At 33.2% G+C, this 12,228-nt stretch overlaps 1 protein-coding gene across 3 annotated transcripts in view; it reads left to right on the top strand.

Annotated features, from left to right (window-relative positions):
* Window positions 1–2,070: 2,070 nt before the first annotated feature.
* Window positions 2,071–12,228, top strand: part of LOC145266374 (histone H3.3A) — a 55,667-nt gene continuing 45,509 nt past the window's right edge. Inside the window, exon 1 of one of the 3 annotated variants that reach the window (XM_080122000.1) lies at window positions 2,071–2,293. The gene's annotated coding sequence lies outside the window, so the exon portion shown is untranslated. Of the gene's footprint in view, window positions 2,662–6,464; window positions 6,582–12,228 lie in introns of those variants that run through there. The other 2 variants (XM_080122001.1, XM_080122002.1) reach the window with 2 other exon arrangements.

Here is a 12,228-nt window from a genome sequence, read left to right as displayed (position 1 = left end):
GAAACTGTGTGCGTGAAGTCATCGGAGAGTCGTTGTACCACCAGATTTGGCCAGGGTTGGGTAACCGAGATAATTAGTCTACAGTACATCTTGGATGCCCCGACACATAAAGGACGTGTGCCCTTGAGACAGTGTACTTTTGTCTTCAAAGAGCAGGTCAGAAAGTCTGATACCTGATGATGAAACAGACTTGGAAGATGGTCATGAAGCACACTCCTGATCAAACCCACGATTCTGAAGAGTCCCCACAAAAACGACCATTGCCAGGATGCAGCTTGTGTGACTATGAAATTAGGGAGGCGTGTGGCAACAGTCATGAAAACAAGCGCCCAAGGGTGGTGTGTGCGTATTATAAAAAGTCACCGACACTCGAACTTGAAACCTGACCGATAAGAAACGAAAAGGCAGCATCTGCAAATTAAGACACGGTCAAATTTGGGCATCTATAAAAAGCCGGTATTTCTTTTATTGGCAAGAAGATTGTTTGTTGACTCAGAGGCGTTTGAACGTATGATTAATTCGCGTGTCAGTGGGAAGAAAAAAAAAGACGGGAAAAAAAGAACACCCCCAGGTTTGTCCTCCAACCACGACGTGACTTCAGAAATCAAGGCTGCATCATCTGGGAAATGCTTTCCTTTCAAAAACAACTTCATGGCTGGGAAGAGGTGAAAGTCAGAGGGTGCAAGGTCCGGAGAGTAGCGAGGATGGGGAAGGATTTCATAACCACACGCCCATGCTTCTGATCTGGCGACATGCGAGTTGTGAACCGGAGCGTTGTCCTGCAGGAGGATGGTATCTTTGCTGATCTTGCCTCGCCTCTTGATTTTGATAACTTCCCTTAATTTCCTCAAAAGTGAAGCATAATAGGCTCCTGTAATTGTGATACCCTTTGCCAGGAAATCTGTCATCACTACTCCGTCTTGGTCCCAGAAGTCTGTGAGCATGACCTTGCCAGCTGAGAGCTGCATCCTTGCCTTCTTTGGAGGTGGTGAGTCCAAATGCTTCCACTGCATTGACTGGGCTTTGGTTTCTGGATCATAGTGATGGACCCAGGTTTCATCCTGTGTAATCAGTCTTTTGAAAAACTTTGACTCATCTTCTTGGCACATCTCCAAATTCATCTTGGAGCACTCAACGCGTTCTCGCTTCTGAAATGGTGTGAGCAACCTGGGAATCCATCAGGCAGACACCTTATGCGTATGCAAATGGTCATGAATGATAGTTTCCAAAGATCCTGTACTAATCTTGACATCTTGGGCTATTTGGCGAATAGTAATGCGCCAGTCTTCCAAAATGGCAGCCTCAACTTGACGGACAGATGCCTCATCAGTGGTAGAAGGGGGCGACCAGGTCTTGGAAGCTGTTTCCCCAGACTTCCGGCCATGTTTGAATTCACAATGTCAGCATTTTACAAAGTCACATGATGAGGAATTATCACAATAAGTTTCTTTCATTTCATCAAAAGTCTCCTGTGGTGTGCGTCCTTTCAAATACAAAAACCTGATCACTGCTCGACATTCAACAGGCTCCATTTCACACCCGACTCAGTTCAAGCACCTGTAAAACAGAAACTACAATTAGTTCAGAGCTGTAATTTGCCACATAACCCGTAGAGATAACAATCATTGCACATGCAAAATTTCAGCTATATCAGACAACTGGAAGTGGGTCAGGGGCATTACTTATTGCATGCCCCTCGTAGTATGAATGTGAAATAAATACATCTTTTGGATTTGGTATGTTTACTCTCGATATAGTGTGTTTATTTATACAAACATTATTGGCTATATATGTGTATATTTGTCTCTGTGGTGTCTCTATTCTGTGCCCTTTGAATAGAGGTACCACCACAGAAACACGTATGCACATATGTAGCCAATAATTATTGTATAAATAAGCAAAACAAATGAGTTTTGAGTGGATTTATATATAAAAGAGAGAGAGAGAGAGAGAGAGAGAGAGAGAGAGAGAGAGTATATATAAGTATGTCCGTGTGCGCGTGCCTACTAAACTACTAAACTAACATGACATACAAATGTTTATATATCTACATGCATGACCATGAATCTAGAGATAGAGAGAGAGACTCTCACTCTGTTACTACTCCTCTTGTTATACGAGAGAAGGTCTCTCTTCTTCCTCTTTTTCCAAAGTTCTTGCTACCTGAAAAATCCTCCACTTCTCGCCGATGGAAGCCATTATTCTATAAAACAAAACAAAAAAAAAAAACCCAAAAAAACAAGAAACGCTTCTCTCGACTGTTCCTCATCGCTTCACGCTTCACACACACAGGGTTGGTTGTGTCTTGTTCATCGTTATTATTTTATCACTTTTGTCCATCCATAACTTTGCCTAAATGTCAATACCCATTGCGAACTGTCTTTGGTCAATCGTATGTATGGACACCCAACTCAACTACGCAGTTTTTATTTCTATCTATTTATTACTTCGGCCACATTGTCAACTTTACAAAAAATATTAGTTTCGAATCATTCTCTTTAGCCATTCCAAAAATCCTCTTTTGGCTTTGTTATAAAATATATATATATATATATATATATATATATATATATATATATATATATATATATATATATGCTGGTGAATTACTCAAGCCATTCTTCCAGCGACTTCAAAAAACCAAGACGAACAACTCCCAAGGTAGACATTATTAAACATTATAAAATGTTATAATTAAGATATTATTCTATGAAAAAAAAAAAAAAAAAAAAAAAATACTCGATATTAAAAAAGAGTGCTTACTAAAATCCTAATTTTGTAATTCACTATAAAACATCGGGATTAACCCAACATCCTTAAATACTTAATCGCAAAGCTTTAAAAACAAATTAAAAAAAAAAAAACAATTAAAAAAACTTGTTTAAGCTTTTTTTTAACATTTTTTAAAGATTATCGCAAAAAGTATTTTAGTTTGAAAATTAAAATTTTTGAATAAAATTTTTCAAATTAAAAAAAAAAAGTGTCCAATTTTCTTTAATTTCACAAATAAAAACTTTAGAAAAACTTTTTCGAATCCCAAAAAGTTTCGAAAAATAAAATAAACCTTTTTAAATTTGATTTATTAAAAATTTTATGGAAAAGAAACCCATTTTAAAAATTTCAACTTTTAAATTCAAAATTTTATTGATAAAAATCGATATAATTAAACGTTCGATTTTAGAACAAGCTGATCGAACAAGCACGTGTTCTTTGACGATTTGTGTAGTATAGTATTGGCTTCTGCTCGATGTACACTTGTACAAGTCTCGTAAGAAATTGTTGCTGTGTAAATTTCTACCGGAGTTTCCAGGTGATTTTAACTCTGGCAAATTACAAATTAAATTCGCTGTTTTTTTTTCATCGTTACTTTTATTTCATATTTATTTCTCTTTAACTCAATTTCTCTCTTTCTCTTAAAAAAAAAACTAGAAAAAAGAAATCCTTATAAATCTATTTATTTTACTAACTACTTAGTAAAAATAATGATTTGGTGGGATTTTTTTACAATCGGACATTTCCGTAAATCCACGAAATTTACCGATCAATGAAATTACGCTGACCTGAATTATACTGAAACGTCAAACCTAAAGCTTTTATGTCTTTTCTTATTTTTTTTAGCATTTAAAAGTATGGAATTCAACCTAATATAAAAAATCTACAGAAAAATCTTTGAAGCCCGTATCCGTAACGAAAATGTCATACTCCAAAAATCACCTAAATTAAGTTTTATTTTTTATAAAGAAAATCACTATAAAGCAATTTAAAGCGATTAATTTGAAATCTATAGCATTACAAGGTTGTTGATCGCAAGTTTGAATTATGGTGAACTTATCTGCCCATGTTTTTTTTTAATATTGCGAAGCGAGACAGTACCTTTTTGCTTACTCATAAAATTTGGTTTTCTTAATTAAAAACTTGAGCAATTTACGTTACTTTTGGAATATGACTACTTACTTCGCTCAGTGGCGGATACGTTACAACATAAATTTCTTTTTCTGTATTTTCTTTTTAATGAGGTAGAATTTTAAATAATCGAATTTAATTTTAAAAGGAATCCTATGAAAAGAATTTTTAAAATAAAAAAATAAATAATTTAAAAAATCGATGAAACATTGACTAAAAATAAATTGATTAAAAATGTTTATTTTAATGATTTTTTTTTCCTAATAATTTGGGAAAGCTCGAAAACTAAATGTTCATGTTTAAGATTGTAAACTACGGCAGCACAAAATGGTCAACTATTTCGACGTTTCACTGCTTCATGAAACTTGTTTTATCTTTTGTGCACGTAAAAACGTTATTAGTGAGCCTTCTGTGCTGTCGTACTTTTATTGAAGCGATAAACAATATGACGACACCTAAAATTGTTTGTTTGTTTTTTTCTTTTTTTTAATCGATATATAATGAAAGCGATTTCTCTAAAAGTAACGTTATTTTATTATTTTGGGTACTTATTATTGTACTTATAATATTATTATATATGATTTTATAAGCACTTATGGGCTTCCATAGTTATGTTATTTATTCAATATGGCGGAACAGGTAAAAGAAAATAAAGACAAACGTCTTTTCGAAATTATTATTATTTTTTTTTTTTTTGCGAATGTAACTGGTTGCAACCCATACCGTAATTGAAATTAAAAACAAAATATTATTTATTTTGATTGCTATAAATTTAACACTAAATGAACGCTTATATTAAAAGAAGAAAATGCAATATTTTTCTACTTCGGAGTGATTGTTTTTTTCTTTACTTTTCAGAGATATAACTTCTTATACTAAAATTTTATCTCCGAATATTCAAGTCTTTTTGATTTACACAAATTAATACCTTTTCACTGAGATTTTAATAAATTAATGGGTCCATTATATTCCGAGGTCATTTCATAAATTTTACCCAGATTTAAATATTAATTAAATGTCATAAATAAAATACCTATCACAATTTTATCACGAAAAAAAAAATATAAATAGTATAAAATATAGAAAATTAATAAAATTTTGAGTTTTTCTCGCCTCTACGTGACTTATATATTTTCTAATCATTCGAATATCATTGAAATGAAATGCATTAACGTAAATTAAAACCAATTTTTAAAATCCTAATCTAAAAAGAAAACATTGATTACGAAATTAAATCTTTCACAATGCATCTCGATTTCTTCGTAAGCCAGCCATTTAAATTTTTCATTGACGTAATTTATATATATATATATATATATATATATATATATATATATATAAAATTCTATTTAGAAAAAAAAATGCACTTGTGCAGTTAACATTTCACGGAAAATTTAGAAAGCCATTCTTAACATAGTTAAGATAGTTGTGGGGTGTTAACTCTTCCTTTGCCGTGGATGAAATTTTCCTAAAATGAAGCAAAGTGTTTTATATATATATATATATATATATATATATATATATATATATATATATATATATATATATATATATATATATATTTAACATGAATATATTGGCGATGATCAAAGTGTAATATCTGTTCTGATACTATATTTATATTTTCGCCGTTTGTGAAGAAATCCTTCTTAGTCTAAGTACCCTATTTTTATCCAAACTCTGAGTGTTTTGGAAAGCTGTATTTTCCACGTAAAATAGTAAAATCTTTAACGATTTGAATGTGAAGTGTTCATTTTTATAATTCAACTACTTTAATTTCTAAATTTTTCCCCGTGTTTTTATTTATTTTGAATCGCAAACTAATTAATTACTCCATATTTACTTGTCTTCCCAAAATGGCGAAATTAGACATGAAATCCACTTTAAATATGACAAAACTCTTTCAAAACGGGCACTCTGGATTTGAACAAAAATTTTAATTGCCTCAGTCCAGGGGGATTTCTTTTCCTTGACCGAGGAGGAGATGGAACATATATTACACTTTGATTTATTAATTTATAAAACTAAGCAAAACAAAAATAAAAATTCATCTGCTAATTACATTAGATTAATAATTATTTAAGTCTTCATTTTTTTTGTTTGGTTGTTTTTTTTTTTTTACTTAATTAAAAAATAGAACGCTCATTGATTCGGAAAGGGCGGGTGTTTATTGTTGCTAGCATATTCATATTGATTCAATATAAATAAAAATGCTGATCAAATAATTCATTTAATCATTGTTTTGATTTGAAATAATTGATCAATGAGAAGAACAGGTGACTCGAAGTCCGCAGCAAACAGTGTCAGATAAAGAATTCGCATTATACTTTTTTGTTGCCTAAATTAATAAAATATCATTGTTTCACTGTTTTAAATCAGTATTTAGTATTATAAAAATAAACTACATTATAAAATATTTACTGATTAGTTTATTATTATTATTTTTTATTTTTTTAGAAAAATAGAATAATTTTTAAACTGACACTGTTGCGACGCAACAGTGTTGCGTCGCCTGTTCTTCCAGGCAACGAAATAATTAAAACAAAAACTTTTATTAAGATGTTACATATAAAATAAATGAAATATGTCTTACAATGTGTGTGTTTGTGTGTCTTGAAATGTGTGTGCTTGTATCTTGAAATGTGTGTGAGAGACCATATATGCACAGAAAATGTCAAGTAAGTACTAATAAGCATTAACTCCCCCTTTTTTACTTTTTTAGCGCCAAAAGTTTCGAAAATTGGAGGGAAAAAAAAAGTTAATTCGGAAATTGCGTTTCTAGCATTTTTTTTTTTTTTTTTTTTAAACAACAAATGCTAAAATCTAAGATAGTGTTTATTTGTAATTCCCCAACGTTGGCCTGGAGTGTATTTTCATTTTTAACCAAATTATTTTGTTAATAAGATGTTGAAGATGAAATTCAACCATCGCGGTATCGTTTGCTCATTCAATAAATAATTGAACCTAAATGTTATTAAAAGTGATGCTAATGGACTTAGTGGTCCGCGCTATTTTTTAAATCGTATTTTTAAGTTTGATGTTCTTTTTTATTCAATTGTAAGGTTAAAGTACAGAATAGATACAAAACACCCTCCCCTCCCCATGTTAAGAATGGCTTTTTAAATAATAACATTATTTCAGCACGGATCATTAAGTGCATGAACATGTTACATTAAATAAAAACACTAAAAAACCATCCAATTAGATAGAAAAAGTAACTTATCTTGTCTTTGATAACATCTTTTTGTTTTTTGACAACTTGTTTGAATCTATGTGAAGAGTAAAACAAACCCAAAGTAATGTTATGTTTTTTTTTCTTTTTTTTTCATCTCTGTTTAGTAAATCGTTGGATTTAAATAGCGTCCAAAACTTTCACTCTTTGAATACATCAGGATTTGCTACGAAACTGTTAGGTGACAGTACAGAGCAGGTAAAGGAGTTCCCATCCCTATATTAAGAATGGCTTTTCTAAATGACGTTATTATTTATTATTCATAATATGGTGAATTGCAACCAGAAGTTAAGTGGAAACACTAATTGTAAAGAACTTGACATTGCAGAGTGGGATGAAGGTTTCTTTCACTGTCTTTTAAAATTTTTGTTACGTTCACCCCCTAACAAGGCATATCGCCACTTTGACCTAAGGGGCTACTATTTGGGGACATGCCTAGAAAAGTGTAACAAGATGTTAGCTTACATTAGATTTAAATTACTGCATATCAGTACAGTCAGGGAAGCAGGAAGGGTTGGTTGGTTGTTTTGGCCGTTGTTGTTTTACGGCATATCAACCTTTTTCAGGTTATTTAATGCTGAATCTAGTTATTTTGAGGAACGATTTTAAATGGTGTATATTTGTTTTTTAAGTCGGATTCTATTTAACCCATAGTTGGAACCCTAACAGGTACTACCACTCCAGGTCAGTGTGGACCTGGGAGCAATGGCAATTAAAGGGTGGCTCCACACTCCCCAAGGTCCGCAAGGTGGGGCCTCACCATCGGATATAGTTTTAGGTCATATCCAGGACCTAGCAGGAAGGGAATTCCAAAGTCTACCTTACATTCGTTCATGAATTCATATTTTCAGATGACATTTTATTCCTACTACTGGGTCAACTTAGTCTTGTCATAATATTTGTAGATTTTTAATTATTGGGTTTGTATTACTATACATAAAGATTCGAAAAAGTTGTCAAAAAACAAATATATAACAAATAAATGTTACCAAAGGCAAGATAAGTTACTTTTCTACCTAACTGGATAATGTTTTAGTGTTTTAATTTAATGTAACATGTTTATTCAGCTAGAAAAACATTGTGTTTACCGATGTATTTGAGAAATGCAAATTCCGGTGGACTCTGTTGAATACCTAAATTTAGGAAAATCAGTTAAAACTATACAAAATACTGTCAGCCTATAATACAGTAACATATATTAAGTTAGTTTCTAACGGTATTTTGTATTGTTTTTTTAGTTTTAACTCATTTTCCCAAATTTACGTCTCCAATACAGTTTGCCGGAATTTGCATTTTTCAAATACATCGGTAAACACTGTATGTTTTTCAAGCTGAATAAATATGTTAAATTAAATAAAAGCACTAAAAGCATTATCCAGTTAGGTAGAAAAGTAACTTGCCTTTGGTAACATTTATTTGTTATACATTTGTTTTTTGACAACTTTTTCGAATGTTTATAGTAATACAAACCCTAATTATTTAAAAGGAATGACATGGTTTTCACTTTATGACTGTACATAAAAATCACGGTAAATCCTCCCAGTAAAAAATAAAATTAGATTCTTTGTCAAAATATTGGGTTTACTTTTGGCATCCTTGTAACTCTTCCTTCTCTTATTTTGTCCTGTACTTCTCACATTCCATGTGCAATTTTTCTGACAAAGAGGGAAGAATTGTTGTTTTCTGGGTTAGAATTTAAGATTTGTTTTTTTGCACTTGGAAATAGTATCTTTTTTTTTTAAGCTCCTTATATCAGGTGGTTTCATGCCTTGTCTGGAGCGATTTTCATATAAAAAAAGAAAAAAATGATTACATGTAAACACCCTGGAAATCTGTGGAAAGATGAAAAAATTAAGACATTTTTTTTTCCTAAATGCTCTCTGGCCATGCTTTGCTCTCCCCCCTCATTCCTTGCATTAATCTAGAAGGAACAGAAACACTAAAAATCATTTCCTACGTGCAGAAACTTCCTTTAAAAAGAAACAAGAAAACCATTACCCTTTTCTGTGCAAAGGAAAAATCAAGGGAAAGCTATTTTCAATCTCTCTGAAAGGGACACAAAAACTTTAAAGTTTAGGGTGTTTTATTTATTTTTTTATCCAATCGTGAATGTAGAAATACTTAGTATAGAACCCAGATATGAGATTACTGTTCTCTGTGAGATGGATCTATATATCATGTCATATCATTCATCTAGGAGAAGGAAAACTCTAATGTAAAACCTGTTTACTGACTGCTGACATCTCGGCATCAAAACATAGATTCCATGAACAAAGCTTCTTTCTTAGAACTGCATGCCTGTGGAACTCTCTTCCATTTGCCTGTTTCCCAGACTACAGCTTGGTTGTCGTCAAGTCCAACATAAACAAGTTCTTGATGAATCGCCCCCTTAAGTAATCCAATTTACCAAATTTCCATTACTAATGATTACTACGATATTATCCCATTGATTACTGTAAACTCAATGATCCTTATCCTTGAGTGGCCTCCGGGCCTTGATAAGTGGTGACTCCTATGTAAAACAAAACAGTGAAACCACTGGGGAAGAGAGGCATTTTTATTTCTGGTTAACAACCTTTCTAGCCTTGGCTCAAACAAAAATATCTCATTAGCAAAGCTACAAATTGCTACCAGTCGTCTGGCTTTGTTTTGATTCTTTGTCTATTAGGCAAGCATTATATAATGTAGCGCGGATGCACGTATGCTAATGCATGAGAATTGATGTCACCAGTGGGGGAAAAAAAAAAGGACTATAAAAAATAGCGATAGACAAAGATCTCGGGAGAGACGTGATAACGTTTGAAATCTTGTGAGAGACATGGAGAGCGTGGGTGATGTCATGGTTGTTGTGACAATGAAATAAATGTACAGAACCAAAAAAAACGAGTTAGAGTTATTTCCTATTCTTTGTCTTGTTCTCTTTTGTGACTGAAACTGCACACAATGTGTGTTGGTCCGTGGACAATGTTACAATCAGAAAAACACTTCAAAGACACCCAGTGTAACTTGGATGTACTTGTGTGTCACTTGGTTTCATACGTCTGGGCTGCTTCTGATAAGTCGTTGACCCCCATTGTTGTGCGCCATGGATTTTTTTGTTCATCTTATCTTATAGTCATGTCATTGTCTTATGCATTGGTGACCGTCAAGTGGGAGCACACGGCTGACAAGTGTAAAAATAAAATAACAGAAAAAACAAAGAAAACGCAGACTCTGATTCTTTGTACATATTTTCGGTTGGACTATAGATGTGTGTGTGTCCACTTCAACAGCTACATGCTGAAGCCCACGTCTACGTCTTGTCAAGGCTAGATTTGTCTGTTGTCAGTTCATCTCGATCTCTCAAAGCTTTCCTAACCTGGCCTAAGCCGCAATCCATCTTAAATTGCATCCAGATCTCAATTATCTAGACATCCAACTGAACTTCTTTCAAGTGTATTGTCGTAAAGTGTCCAACTCACTACTGTGGTAAAACGTCCTAAGGCCCCTTGCCAATCTTCAGCATCATAAAACTTATTGTTGATTCTAAAGTACCCACCAACTAAATCTAAATATATCTCTATCCATTGTTCAATCCTTTTTTTATTATTATTCGTCACACCCTAATTCAAACCCTACCTTTGTCTCTCTTTTATCTGCGTTAAGAAATTTCTATCTTTTTCTATTATAGTTACTCACAAAACTTGCTGCCTTTCCTTTTATTATATATCTTGATTTTTTTTTCCTACTTGATACTTTATTTACTAACAGTGTTATTACACAGGACGGAAACGTCCTTGACGATCTACCCTTTGTCAGATAGATTGTTGTTTCATCTTTTGGTTCTGTTCTTTTGGCCTGAAGTATGTTTCTGTACAGTTCTATAGGTCCACTCTCCCAAGTGTTACCTTCTTGCACTTTGAAAAGAGGTTAGTTAATTGCTAATAGCCTGAGGTGCCGCAAGCACGAAATGCTTACAGGCTGACTGGACCAAAAAAATAAATGGACAAGATGGTAATCATCTTGGTTGGAAATTTAAAAGCCGTAAAGAGAGTTAATTTTGAGATGAAATAAAATACCTGTAAAACTACTTAAACACACAAAAAATGATGCAGGGAGGTTGCAAAGTCATTTTTATTGGCTATGGCAGCATTTATTTTTTGTATATTTGATTTTTTTTTTTTTTAGTACTTTTTTTGAATTGCTGTAGATTGTAAAACAAACCACAAATTTTGTGTTTAAAAGCTTGAATGTGTCGAAAAGGCTTTGAAAAATTTTTTTAAATCTTTGAAAATCTGTAAAAACCCTGGTCACTAAAAAAAGTAAAGTCCATGTGATCGCCTTCAACACTGACAATTTCAGGAGAAACTTACTCTGCTCAATCTCCTCTAACTACTTTAACATGATAGGATATCTGCCTCTCTGCCATAAAGACTCGGTAGATATATGCACGTGCTTGGAGTCTATATTCGAAGCACCTTCCCCTTAACTAGAGAGCAACATCTTGAATCCGATGACCAGGCTTTTATGTGCTTTTGACTGCATTAGTTACTTTTATTTTCTATACTGTTATCCATCAACTCAGGACTGTATTCTAATCAATCACGTCTGATAGTATAGATGCAGCACTCTCCTTAGATAGTAACATCCTAATACATGTGTTCTGTGATTTTTAATGTCCACCATAAGAATTGGGTTTTTTCTCAAGTTACACAGAAGCAACTGGTTGCTCTACTTATAACTTCTCTATAGCCCATTCCCTCACACAGACAGACATGTTGCCAACCCGCCTTCCAGATAGTGACCACCAGCAAGCTTCACTTCTAGACCTATTCCTTACCACAGTATCTGAGGATTGTGTAATCAATACCCACAGTCCACTCAGAAACACAGACTGCCTAGTGGTATCAGTAAACATCGCACTCAAATCCCAACCTCAAGGTGAGGAACCATTGCTCAAAACGATTAGGTACTACAAAAGGGCTGACTGAGAAGCCATCAGAGAACATATCAGAGATGCCCCAGGGATCAATATCTTCTCTCTCCCTGTTGAACAGTGTATCCATAAGACAACCGAATGGTGCAAAGCAGGCATTGAAGCACCTGTCCTTGCA

This window comes from Euprymna scolopes, chromosome 41, assembly GCF_053919585.1.
Source record: "Euprymna scolopes isolate OS-2025 chromosome 41, ASM5391958v1, whole genome shotgun sequence".
Lineage (NCBI taxonomy): Eukaryota > Metazoa > Mollusca > Cephalopoda > Sepiida > Sepiolidae > Euprymna > Euprymna scolopes.
Note: the sequence above shows the minus strand (reverse complement) of the source record. Positions and strands in the feature narration are given on the sequence as shown.